Source organism: Schistocerca gregaria, chromosome 6 (genome assembly GCF_023897955.1).
Source record: "Schistocerca gregaria isolate iqSchGreg1 chromosome 6, iqSchGreg1.2, whole genome shotgun sequence".
Classification (NCBI taxonomy): domain Eukaryota; kingdom Metazoa; phylum Arthropoda; class Insecta; order Orthoptera; family Acrididae; genus Schistocerca; species Schistocerca gregaria.
Genome location: NC_064925.1, coordinates 143852072 through 143865986, shown reverse-complemented (window position 1 = coordinate 143865986; position 13915 = coordinate 143852072). Strand labels below are relative to the sequence as shown.

Genomic DNA, 13915 nt, shown 5'->3' with positions numbered 1-13915 from the left:
ACTGGCATCGTATTCACAAGTTGAATTTCATTCATCATTATTCGATCAGTTCCTCCCAAGATCTAGTCAATTATTTACAATAACATTTCGCTTTTATCGATGTCTCTTATTTAACAACCGATACTAATCCTTACATCAGTTGCTGAGGTAAGCCTGCACGTCAGCAAGTTTGCGAAGAAGTGACTTTAATTTACGTGTATGGAAACACGTCTGTATTTGTCTGATAGGAAGAATGGATTTAATGACATAAACCGTGCGCTATATTCTGACCATGGCAACTCAAGGTAAGGCATCGTTTACGACGACTAACCTATTATTTTCTTAAGATATATACATTTTTTATCGAAATGGAGATTAATTCTTACTTTATGAAAACTATACTGAAATTAACTAAAATTATCTCTCATGAAGTCTATTATACGTTGAGACGACTAACCTACCATTTTCTTAAGATATATAAATTTTTTACTAAAATGGAGATTAATTTTTACTTTTCGAAAATTATACTAAATTAACTAAAATTGTGTCTCAATAAGTCTACTATAAGTTTGCTTGCAAAGCTGTGACTCGAATTTTTATCACACGGTTCGGTTCGCTGCAATCACGTCTTCTTGGTATACGTTATGTCTGTCTCTTTCTTATGGTCGATGATGTCAGAGAACATGAAAACAAATCTTCATCTCCTGATATCTCAAAGGGAAACATTTATCAAGAATCAAAGCTTCCTCAGTTTCAGACGAAGAAAACGTCATGTGACTCTCAATTTCACTCTTCAGAGGAACCACTATCAGTATAACAAACCGCCAGCAGTGCTATCGGCCACACAAAATGGTTCTATTGGCTCTGAGCTCTTTGGGACTTAACTTCTGAGGTCGTCAATCACCTAGACGTAGAACTACTTAAACTTAACTAACCTAAGGACATCACACACATCCACCCCCGAGGCAGGATTCGAACCTGCGACCATAGCTGTCACGCGGTTCTACACTGTATTGCCTAGAACCGCTCGGCTCGGCTCGGCTCGGCGACACACACTAAGGCGTCGTGAGCATATTCTAGCAGTATTTCAGCACATATATACCAGAGTATTTAGCAATCATGGCTCTTCTAGCCGGTTTCACTTATACAGGGTGCTCGGAAATTCCGTTACAAACTTTAGGCTTGCCCCTTTTCCGTGCTACAACCATTTGAAGACACGTTGGTAACGCGACCACTTTTACACGTTATTGATTATACTCACTAATAGCCAAGAATATTCTTGTGGCATGTAAAGTATGCTGGCGGCAATACACAACCAATTTCTTCTCTGCGCGACAGTAATGGAAATACTATGGATGACTGAGATGCTAAAGTAGAGCTACTAAACACAGCCATCTGAAATTCTTTCCAAAAGATGAAGAAGTGAATATTCCAGAATTCGAATCAAGACATCTGACAACAAGAGTAACTGAGAAGTAGATGTCCTCGGAGAAGTGAAGCTCAATCATATACAACCGCTCGCTCGACGAAGATCCGTACGTAAAGACTGGAAAGTTTCACAGTTCACGCTAATGTTCGAGTATGGCATTTGGAGTAATCGACTAAAGGCCCATATCATTAACGTCGATATGCAGCAGGATTTTGGAACTTATATTGCGTTCGACCATTATGAATTGCCACGAGGGTAATGGTCTATTGGCAAACAGTCAACACTGATTTAAAAAATATCTTCCTTTAAAACACAACGATCTCTTCACTCATACAAATTTTTGAGTTCTATTGGCAAGGGATTTCGTACTGATTCCGTATTACTAGATTTCCGGAAGGTTTTTCACACCGTATCACACAAGGGGCTTGTAATCAAATTGCGTGCTTATGGAATATCGTTCAAGATATGCGACTTGATTGGTGATTTCCTATCACAGAAGTCATAGTTATTAGTAACTGACGGAAAGTCATCGAATATAATGAAAGCTGTTTCTGCCGTTTCGAAAAGTAGTGTTGCAAGACCTCTGCTGTTCCTTATATGTGTAAACGGTTTAGGAGACAATCTGAGTAACCGTCTTAGGTTGTTTAAAGGTGATGCTGTCGTTTACCGTCTAGTAAAGTCATCAGATGATCAAAACCAGTTGCAAATCGATTTAATTAAGGCATCTGTATGGTGAAAAAATTGAAAGCTGACCCTAAATAACGAAAAGTGCGAAGGAATCTGCTAGATTACGGTTACACGAGAAATCAATCGTAATTGAAGACCGCGAAATCAACTAAATACCATGCAATTACAATTAATAATAATTTTGATTGGAAAAAGTACGTAGGAAACGTTGTGGAGAGGACGATCCAAAGAGTGCGATTTATTGTGGAAAACACTTAGAAGATGTTACCGATCTATTAATGAAGATTCCTATACAACGCTTGTCCATCCTCTTTGAGAGTGCTGCTGCACCGTTTTGGATCCCTTCCACATAGGATTAACGGAGTGCATAGAACAAGTTCGATCGAGTTCAGCGCGTTTTGTTTTATCTAAAATTTTGGGACGGGAGTGTCACGGACATGGTATATGATTTTACGTGGTAATCATTAGAGCTAAGCTATTTGTCGATGCGGTGGGATCTTCTCACGAAATATATGTTATCAACTTTCTCCTCAGAATGCGACACTAGTTTGCTGACGCCAGCTTGTATAGGGCGAAACGATCATCATAATAAAATATATAAAATAACACCTCGTTGTTTGAGAATAGAATAATAAGAAGTCACTGTAAGGTGGTAAGATGAAACCTCTCCAGGCACTAAAGTGTAACTTACAGATTGTCGGTGTAGATGAAGATGTTGATGCAAAGAAATTGCTTGTATACTCGTGATGGGTTATCTTCGATATGATGCAGTGCGGCCTCTTCCAATTCGGGCGTGCAGCATCTCCTTGGCACACGACAGTAACGTCTGCTGACAGTGAAGGTACCCTATTTCGAAGCCCTTGCCTAATTGTGGCGAAAGTGTTATGCGATGGGCTCGTGTACTATGAAGAACTATATAGACGAAAAAGACGACGCTTCCATTACTCTGAGCTTCGCCGTTCAGAAGGATGATGCCGGTGTATCCTGTGAACATGTACTCCACCACGTCGTTCTAACACCCACAGAAATGTGAATGATGTAAAACCACGTCACAGGGCTAAGATAGACGACAAGTGACACTCTCCGATCAGACGTAACCAGTCCCCAAAATGTGTAACCTGTTGCCTACCTACCTTGCATACATGTCTTCAGATTGCTGTTGCAGGTAAACAGTACGTTTTCTGGTTTCCGGACATAGGTTCACATTCAAAGTATTATGTACTCATTCCTGTCGACAGGTCCTAGAAGTCTGTAACGGGAATTTCCGAAAGTCATGTATACGTTGTCTGGACCCGAGTGCACAGAAAGGGACGCCACCAACATGCAGGTTTGACGGGGGCAGTGGGAACTGGGGTACCCTAATTGGCGAATATTCAGTAGAGGGCACCTCTGCCTATGTATTACACATTCCTTATAAGTGTAATGGTCGAATTTCACGAGTTAAGGAAAAGGCACTGTAGCAAAGTCATGTAGCAACTAGGTAACGGTGGTCTACGCACACTCTTTCCAACAAATACACTAACATACTTTCGTCGAATTCTGCTGAATGCTGCACCTAGGGAAATTTTCATTCGAAATTCGAAATTCGAAATTTTCATTCGAATGAAAGTAATAACAAAAAATGAAGACTGGCACAACGAACAAGCCCTTATGAATATACTGTAAAATTTGATGGAAAATGTATACCGACATTTATAAAATTGTAAGCAACAAGCCTATGGTGCTGATTTATTTCTGAACTTCGTGAAGTTACTGCCCCATACGTTTTGGGTGGACAGAGACTAGGTCCTGTGGTTGTCCAGGCGTGGACCTGAATAAGATATGTTAGACACAAACACAGTGACACGACCAGAAATGTTCACAGTAACAAGACATCCACAGTACTCCATTCTGCAATAATCTCTGTGTAAAAATAGGTGTCCCATAACAATATATACCATCAGAAACTATATCTAATCAAATACATACTACAGTTACTCAATACTGATTAAGCCCCTGTGACACGCAAAAGGGCACCAGCCGTGAACGACAACACACAAATCATAATCTTTAGCGAAACTGCGTTGGCGGAGCTACATTCCAAAGACGTCAAGAGCACTCGGTGGCGCCGGAAAACTCCTTCGACGTCGCGCCACCCTAGTTGGGCTCTGAGCGAAGATACTGAGACTGAAACTCGGCCAACCGCGATGTCTGGTCAAACAACGAGCGACAGGGAGCAGTCCTGCCGTGGTTGACTGCGCGGGAAAGAAGACAAACAATGAGCGATATTGTATCTTCCAGGGAAAGGACTCATCAAAACAATGATTTAATCAAAACTGTGTTATTCTTAGTGGTTTTCTACTTCTCTTTAAAGATATAGCGGCGCAGCATCTTGTAACAATGACAAAGTTTCGGTTAAGGGAAGGGTAACAAATAGGGAGACAGTTAAACCTATCGCTTGAAGGGAAACGTATTGTGTCGGGTGAGTGGCGGGATCCCGTGGTGATAAGGTCGTACTGTGGGCTGACTGTGTTTCCTTAGTATTGAAATATTATAATGAAACTCCAGTGGGCGTATTCAAAACGCGGATTAAGATTGGAGAGAATTTCATTTGAAACGGGATGGAGTCACAGATTAAGTTATTGGTACTGTGGTGTAGAATTTACTTTACCAGCACACCTGCACTGAATACGCTGCAAAAGTTGTGTCGTCTGATATGGTTAACGAGCATATGCAGAAATTGCCACGCTCCAGAGAGGGTAACTGGTACGTCTCGAATGAAAAACAGCCCACGGTTGCAGTAAATTATCTTTATTTTACAACTTGAACATAGTTTCTCCTATAATAATATAGCCTTCTTCATATGTCCTAAAATATGACCAAAATAACATCTAGACCAGTGATACAATCTACACATAAACTTCAAAATATGTAAGTGATTACATATTACTTACATACACACCAACACATGAAAAATGCCTTAGCCTAGCGGCTGGATCAAGACCAATAAAATAACTTTAACAGACATAAGCCTGTTTCGAAAATGAGAAAAATTACAGAAGGCACCGTATGTCCTCTGCCACTACCACTGCTATATTGGGCGCACGTTTGTCGAATCTCCTGCACCCCGCGCAACAAAAGTGGCTCTCACCACTGCGAGATACGTCGCACCGTTTATCAGGAAACCATACAATATGTACTATAATAATTTAATAACAATCCTACATGTGCCAATGACGGACCATATACTATTCATTCCAATGTCCAACTGTTGCATACGATCATTAGAGTCGTAGAAGACTAACAAGTTTATATAACAAAGTTTTTAGTATCACTATTTGATAAATGATTCAGAAACGAGACTTTCATATGCAAATATAACTTCAGCTTACATTATACACTCTAATAGCTTATAGGGCTACTTCCACCAACCGCCCGTAGTCGTTGTACATAGTCACACTAACAATAATTGACTTTATTTCTACGACTAGCACACTAGTACATGAGTAGATAACATGGTAAAAGATGGAAAAAGCTCATTAACATATTTGTCTTAACTTACGTCACCGTTAACAAAAAAGCATTTCATGGCTCTTTACGACAATTTCGTAACCGTTGCTGTTGTCGTTGCCGTGATGAAAATAATAACTGGTACGTAGTTCGCTGCGTATATGCTTATACACGCTTCTGCTGGTTGATACATACAAGAAATATTACCTCGCAAGGGTGAATCACTTGCTCGTAAGGGATATTTGGGATCTAGAGCCCTTTCGCGCTTTCATTTCCCATAATGCAGAGAAGTTTAGATTCAATGTATTTTGCAGTTTCTCTTTTGAAATGATGGTGTTGAAAATACAGCTTTGGAGTTGTTTTGATTGTGTTTCATCATAGCGACTTTACTATATTGAACAGTCCTTTTTTGTGGTTGGGGTATGCAATTAATAGTGTGGTGCACGAAGAGCTCGAGACAACACCTGGTAGTCTTGTGATTACCTTTAAACATCAGGCATTTATGGTCGTTAACTGGCGTACTTGCGGATCAGAGGGACGCTGCACGGAACTGTGCTGATTGGAACCTCATCCAAAATAATTTGCACGTAGCTCGTGAAAGGATGGAGCTGCGTTGTATTGCTGGGAGGAGACCAATCACATTGAAACCAGGGGATTCGCATTGGGTAAACAATTGTGGCGTGGCGAGGTAAGTTGAGGTGCCCAAACGTTTAGGGCATGCTTAGATTCTACGCTTAGGACTCCATTCACCTTGTTTGTAGATAATTTCCCAAACAAAAATAGTACACAGGTTCAATGCAATGCAGTTCAATAAGTATTGTCACTCTATAAACCTAACTCCAATGCCTTCGTAATTTACTCAGTGGTAATATGAATTCCTCCCACACTTTTAGTAGCTACGTAGTGTTAAGGTTAAGCCCAAGTACTAAGAGCGTTATATTTTAAATTTTGGAAGCTGAATATTTAAGTTTGTGCATACAGAAGTTACCTGAGAAGATTATTGCTAAATGCAGTTGGGGAAAAGAATACATAAATTTTTGGAACAACTCCACAAAAGACATTATTGAGGCTGCATAAGACGTTATCCCTTATTAACGAAATGGATACATACTTCTTGGTATGATGATAGTGAGACGTTAACTATAATCAGACAACAAGCTTTGAATGTCTGGAACTTAAATAAAAGTGAAAGGAACCGGAAAAATTACATATAAGCATGGAAACATGCATTATAAGGTCTCAAAAAAATCACAGCACAACATAAAAAAGATCATCTAACATCAACAGAGTCACACTTCTGTGGAGTGGGAGGGTGTGGTGCAACTGTCAGCCATCGGTTTTGCATTGCGATTATTACCGTTACGCTTAACGTTGCAGCGTTTCCACGCTCAGTACCTTTCTATGGGCGCATAGCTAACGTCAGTTGGACAGCTAAACGAAGAACAGCGGGACGGTGAAGTGAGTTAGGCTACAACTGCCCAACACGGGCCTATCTACGTAACAATTTCTTAAGGTAGGTTTTTTGTCTTTTTTAGACATTTTTCATACTAAATTTGTTGTAAGTGTAGTATTTAAATCTTTTCTTAATGTGAATAAAATAACTATGTTGACTGAAGTGATCATTTATGCAGTCTTCAACATGTACTATAATGTACAGAAACTGTTACTCACAAACATGTTTTTATTTTAGTGATGTTAGATCCGAAGAAAAGAAGAGTGGATGAGGTGGCTCGAAGAAGATGCAGAGAGTGATGAAAATGACGAATTTGATTCTGAAGAATCTGATTCAAATGAAGATGATCAACTAATGGACAGCGATCATGATACTGAAACTGAACAATCTGCTGGTGAATAGAGTAATGAGAACGGTGAGTCTTATATTTCCTAGTATCTTGAGAAGGACAGTAAATGTGGTGTGTGTACTGTAAGACCTTTGGTACACATACCATCTGATTATTTCACTTGTCGCTCTAACGAAGTAGGCGAGTGTGAGCTATGTGTCTGAAGGTCTTATCGTGGCGTATTTATCCTCTACCTTTAGCTCAGACGATAGAAATTCCACTCGCACGCTTAGAGTAGCAGATTGAAGGTGACCAACTTTAAACAGAACTTGATTAATTTTGACACACATTTATTAAAGTAATAACAGGCATAAACATTACTTAACTTGGTTCTGGATGCTATTTACAATTGACAATCTGAAGTTCCTTTGGTCTTGGTAAATTAATCTTATCCTCACATATCTCTGTTACTTGACAGCAGTGTCTATACATTTCTCTTCATGGATATGTACAGGAATATGGTAATCTAATCAGGCGCAGACTGAAACTTGACTATAGACTGGTACAGACAAATGTAGAACTCGTGCAGACTGGTACAGACTAATGCATACTGACTAATCGGGGTCTGTGCACTCGTTATAATACCTGGCGCGTTCATGTATCACTGCGCGACTGTGATCCGCCAGGAGAAAAGGTTGTATGTTAGCAGCAGTCTCATTGGCTGCATTACATATTAATACGCGGGTCGGCGGAAGCAGAATTTGGTCCGTCTCTATGGCAGCGTCATCTCGTACTGCGGAGACGGACGAGCGCTGCGCCTGCGCTGTTGTGCTTAGCGGGGCGCGCTCTAGTGGGAAAGTTGTGTATTCTCTGACTAGGCGGATCTAAGTACTCAACAGTAAAACAAAATGGTCCAAGTATTTTCCTAAAAGTAACGTGAGAACAAGGACAGAGTATATAATAACTCATCTACCTGGCCCCTAGATGCAAGCATCAGCAATACTTTCTGAAGATAAGTTATTAAATGTTTTCTTAGACATCAAAGCATACAAAATTATAGTTAACTGTACAAATATTTATGAAAGAATTTTGAAAAGCAAATTTCAGAGACATACATATGCTAGACTCACTGATGAGACTGAAAAAGGTGTAAAATGGTTCAAATGGCTCTGAGCACTATGCGACTTAACTTCTGATGTCATCAGTTCCTAGAACTTAGAACTAATTAAGCCTAACTAACATAAGGACATCACACAAGTCCATTTCCGAGTCAGCATTCGAACCTGCGACCGTAGCAGTCGCTCGGTTCAAGACTGTAGCGCCTAGAACCGCACGGCCACTCCGGCTGGCGAAATAAGAACACTTTACAGCATACTCTACCATATAGGAACCCTAAGAAGTTCTAGAAAATAAACAATACTATGCTCTGGGACAACTCTAGGAGAATTCTGTTGCGTAGCTATAAGTGAAAAAAGAATTAAATTTCTTCTGAGATATTTACGTTTTGATGACGTAAGGGACAGAAGCATTCGAAAATAAATTGATAACTTATCCCCAGTTAGAGACATTTTTTAGACTGTCGTTCATAATTTTTCAGAACACTTTGTTTCAAGTGAATATTTGACTGTAGACGAACAGTTACTTGCTTTTTTAGGAAACTGCCAATTCCGACAGTATCTTCCCAAAAAGCCCACAAAATATGGCATTAAGACATTTGCTTTGGTAGATGCTAAAACTGCCCATACTTTCAACTTAGAAATATATGCTGGTACTCAGCCAGAGGGTCCTTTCAAACACAGTAATTCTCCTACAGACGTAGTAATGAGATTAGTGGAACCTGTCAGCACGACCCACCCTAACGTTACTGGTGACAACTGCTTGGACAGTATACCAATGGCTAAGAAGCTACTAGAAGACTAGGGACTGACGTATGTAGGAACGTTCCCAGAAAACAAGAAGGAATTCCGCAAGGAATTTTTACCTAGTAAGCAAAGACCTCAGTATTCTTCTTTCCCTCGCTTCCAAGAGAATTGTACGCTAGTTTCATACTGCCCTATAATTAGTCAAGCTGTTCTCTTGATATCTACATTACATCATGATGATACCATTAATAAAGATACAAGAGATTCACTGAAACCAGTAATTGTAACTTTTTACAGTATGGCAAGGATTGGAGTTTATTTACTAGATAAACTAATTCAAAAAAATGATGTCGCGAAACACTCGTAGGTACCCTATCCTTGTTTTCTATAATTTACTTAATGTTTCTGCCATGAACGCACTCTGCATATACCGAGACAATACTACAACACATCAGTCATTGAAAAGAACGGAGTTTCTGCTGAAGTTGGTCTGGGAAATAATGAACCCTCAAATATTCAGTACAGATCTTCTAACCCTCAAATTCCCATTCAACTACGTCGGCGTGCACGTGTTCTACTGGACATTAACTCAACAGTTACACCACAAGACAATTCCAGAGAAGGCTCCAAAGGACGTTGCTACAAGTTTGGAAGGCAGAAAGACAGGTGAACTAGAAAACGGTCTCATAAATGTAAATGGTCGATGTGTTTACCTCTCTGAAATAAATTATTGAAGTATTTTTTTTCTTTTGAAATTTGTGTTCTATTTCCATACCTTTACATATACAAACGTAGAAAAAGGAGCTAAAGAACATTTGATAATCATTTCAGTGCGTAATTAAGAAACACAAATGACGACAGGAGTCCCCCACACGCCTGACCACGTAACGGTACAGCACACACCTACTGCAGGGTTAAGCAGAACAACAAAACGAATTTTTATAAAATATTGAAAAGCAATTTAAAGAAGTACACACCACCACGTTTACAGTTCACAGATACGAAAACACAGGAAACTGCATATATAATGACACTGAGAATGGCAGAATACTTGCTGACTACTTCATAGAATTACCCAAACGCGATCCAGTGAAAGGAGATTTCGTTTTGATATCAAAATCTTTGAACAATCATTTTAAATCAATTAGAAAATACCAAAACATCGGGAGGAATCAGTATAGTTGCTGAATTATGGTTAAACTCCAGTGACAACATAATTCTATGCCTAACAGAAATCAGTAATGAAATTTTGATAAACAGCTTACCATCAGAATGGACATCGGCATTAATACTGCCACTACATACAAATGGAGAGAACTTATAGTGGTATCTCCCTCTTGTGATTGACATGTAACCTCTTGTCTATGGAACTTTTACAGGTGGCTGAAAGAATATCCGACCCAAAGATAGGAGAACATCGAGCAGGATTCAGGAATTATCTACAAATACTATGTATAGAGAAGATAAAAGAAATGAGGCAAATGAGAAACTTGATAATTGTTGCAGATTTTAAAAAGGGATGTGACTCAAATGATACAAATGTACTACCCAATTTTATAACGGTAAATGGAGTCAACAATAAAACAACAGAAATATTTAAAGGACTTTAACAAGCAGAAACACACAAGTAATATTTGAGGGGGAACTTTCAAAACCTTTTGCAATAAAAAGAAGTTTAATGCAAGGGGATTTTTTACCACCGTTAGTTTTTAACTGTGCGTTAGAGAAGATGTGAAAGAATGAAGGCATTCGTGTTGCTAAGGGTGTACAACTAGGAAGAATACCAAGTATAATCACCGTAGACACTCTACAGTTTTCAGATGGTATGACACTAATTGTTGACTCACTGGATAGTGGCAAAGAACGTAACACATAAACTACAGAAACAAGGAGACACCATAGGTCGAAAACATCGTTTGAAAATATTCATTTCATAACAAATATCAATGAAGTCCGTCCAAATCTCATAATCCTTAACAACATAATATATAAAACTATCTGTTTTAAATACCTTTACCAACTTACTAAATAACAACGAATACAATCCCATATGGTTCACGTAAACTGGGAAAGACATGAAAAACACAGAAATTAGAAATGACACAATAAATAACAGAATACTTTTAAGAGAATCAACACAAACGCAGGATTTCAGGAAAGACCGATGTCTGAAAAAGAAAGAAAGTTGATGCAGAAAGAAAAGGAACGACACTTTCGAGGGATAATGGAACTCTAGGGAGCAATGAAAAATAAACACCAATAAGCAAGACGGAAGTTATCGTATTCTCCAAAACCATTACCCGAAAAAATAAATCAGTAAAATATGTTGATTAATGTTTTCTGATTATTCTGAATTCTGGGGACAGCAGTTTGCGTAGGGTAATCTCTCTCTACCCTCACCATAACCGCTTAAACTTTAGGCGATGTAGGGGACCTGACACAGAAGTCGCCAATGTTCCGATGTATTGGAACTCCAGCTACGTCCCCATCCTCCTACACGAAGCAGCCTGCTGTCTGCTGTGGAGTGACAACACGAGTTCCCTTCCACCACCAGCTTAGAACGAGAAGCGGCAATCTGCGGACGTCACGCCGTAGATGTCCTCTTTAGACATATTTGTTTTTGCTGCCCCCGCATTGTCCACAGTGGTGCCTAACATAGAGTGACACATGTGGCTAATTACCGCCTGCTTGGGGTTATGAACCCTGGTGTACTCAGATGCGTGCATGGAAGTGCTGAGAAAGTGATTTGTGATCAACTGCCCTATTTGTCATTCAGAAACCGTTAATGTGGTTGGACACAGGGAAGCTGGCTCTCTTAGGTTGATGAATGCGGTGACTACAGTCTTTCTGGTTGCACACTTTTGGAAGAAGTTGTAACAATGCTTAGTTCCATACATGTCACAGCAGTATTTTTTTAAACATAAGTAATGAAGGAATTATAAATTTGTTTTATTGAATTTTTATTATTATCGCTGCGTCCATAAACTACTGTAGTTGCATTTGTAATTATTGAGGAAGCTGAAGAGACGAATATCCTTCATTTCCTTTAAAGGCAGTTTTTGAAAATGACCAACGAGCTATGTCGTATTTTGAAGAAAAGAATTAAACCAACTTGAACCTGAACCTTCCACTCACTTACACCGTACATAATTTCAGTTATTTCTAGGCTTACTAATCAGTTACCTAGAACGAATCATTATGTGAGTATGTGTTTCGCGAGGTTTAAATGGATATCACTCCCCCTTTCCCCGATTAATCTATTTCTTTCACAATGTCAGACACGTAGATTTCTTACGTGTTTTCTCAGTTGCTTTCTATACATTAGGAATTAATATGCTGAGAAACTTGTTTGCACGTTTATTTCCACTGCCCTCTTGAGCACATAGTGTAGCGAAGCGCATAAAAAAAATAAAGGCATATGTCACGAAGACGAAAAAAAGGTGTTATATTTGAAGACAAAACAAATTCGTAAGAGGCGACTGTAGATGTTCTTGGTGACCTGTGAGATATCCGGTGAGTATGAGGTACTTACCGCTAAAAATTGTTAGTATTTTCGTTTAAACATTGTCCGCAAAGCCACGTAAACTGTACTTCTATTATGGCTGAGAACACAGAGTGAACTCTGTAGGGAGCGTCTGCTATTGACGTCGTAGAGTACTATGTTTCGTGAGCTACTGACTTTCGTGAAATACGACAATCAGCTTTCTAATTCATTTCGTTCATCTATTTTATGGGCCATTTTCCCGTGTGTTTCAGGAATATTGTGTCTACAGCATTAGATGAAAAAAGATGATATGGACGCTAAGCCTGAAATTTGAAACCAATGTATTGGCTACCAATGGGGATAACTTAATAGACTGACGTGTCACTGAATGTGATCGCATTAAGTGCATTCACTTTGTCTGCAAATATGTGCAAAATTGCTTCGGAAATACGAATGTGTTGGAAATTGCCTTTGACGATCTAACTTCTTGTTGCGATCTACATTGCTGTCCCAAACAGTAACGACGGTTAATGGTCTGTAACATCTGAACTAAAAAGACAATCCCTCTATTCCCGATCAGAGAAGCGAAAGCACCAACAATATGCATTGACAGGAAACGACCTGCGACGTTGCCTAGAAACAGTCTGAGGCTTGCTAACGAAGAAAGCGATTTGCTCGTAGCAAATTTTCTTCTTGCCTTGCCGGTGAAGACTCTTGTTGCGCACGGTAAGCGTCAAATACTTCTAGTTTCATTGTCTTCCTAAGTTGTCGATAGCAGTTTTCACTATTGCATCTCAGATACAAGAGTCATCAGTCCGAAATCGATTACGCACGATACGCAGTATATTCTTCTGTAGATCGCATGTAGTTAATTTTAATGCAATTCTCAGGAAATAGCTGCAAAGCAGGCGTACATAGATCAGTGCAAAATTTACTATTACTTACTTACCTCTTAAAATAGTATTCGGTGACAATTCAGTGCAATGTTATGGTTCTGCGTGGAGTAAGATTCATAGGGCACACCACGCATTCCCGTCACATGTCTCGGCTTACGACGCAATGGATGTATAGTGACATCAGTTAGCAAGACTTTAGCTCTGGACTAAGAAATGGAGTAAACAGATGTGGTAGCAGAGTCGAAGCTAATCCTGACGTTCCCTCTCGCATCATTGCGATCACGTCAATCGTTAAGCGCACTGCGTTA

General features: G+C 39.4%; 1 protein-coding gene across 1 annotated transcript in view; it reads left to right on the top strand.

Annotated features, from left to right (window-relative positions):
- Window positions 1–13915, top strand: part of LOC126278774 (serine/threonine-protein phosphatase 2A 65 kDa regulatory subunit A alpha isoform-like) — a 118588-nt gene that overhangs the window by 57182 nt on the left and 47491 nt on the right. The window lies entirely within an intron of this gene.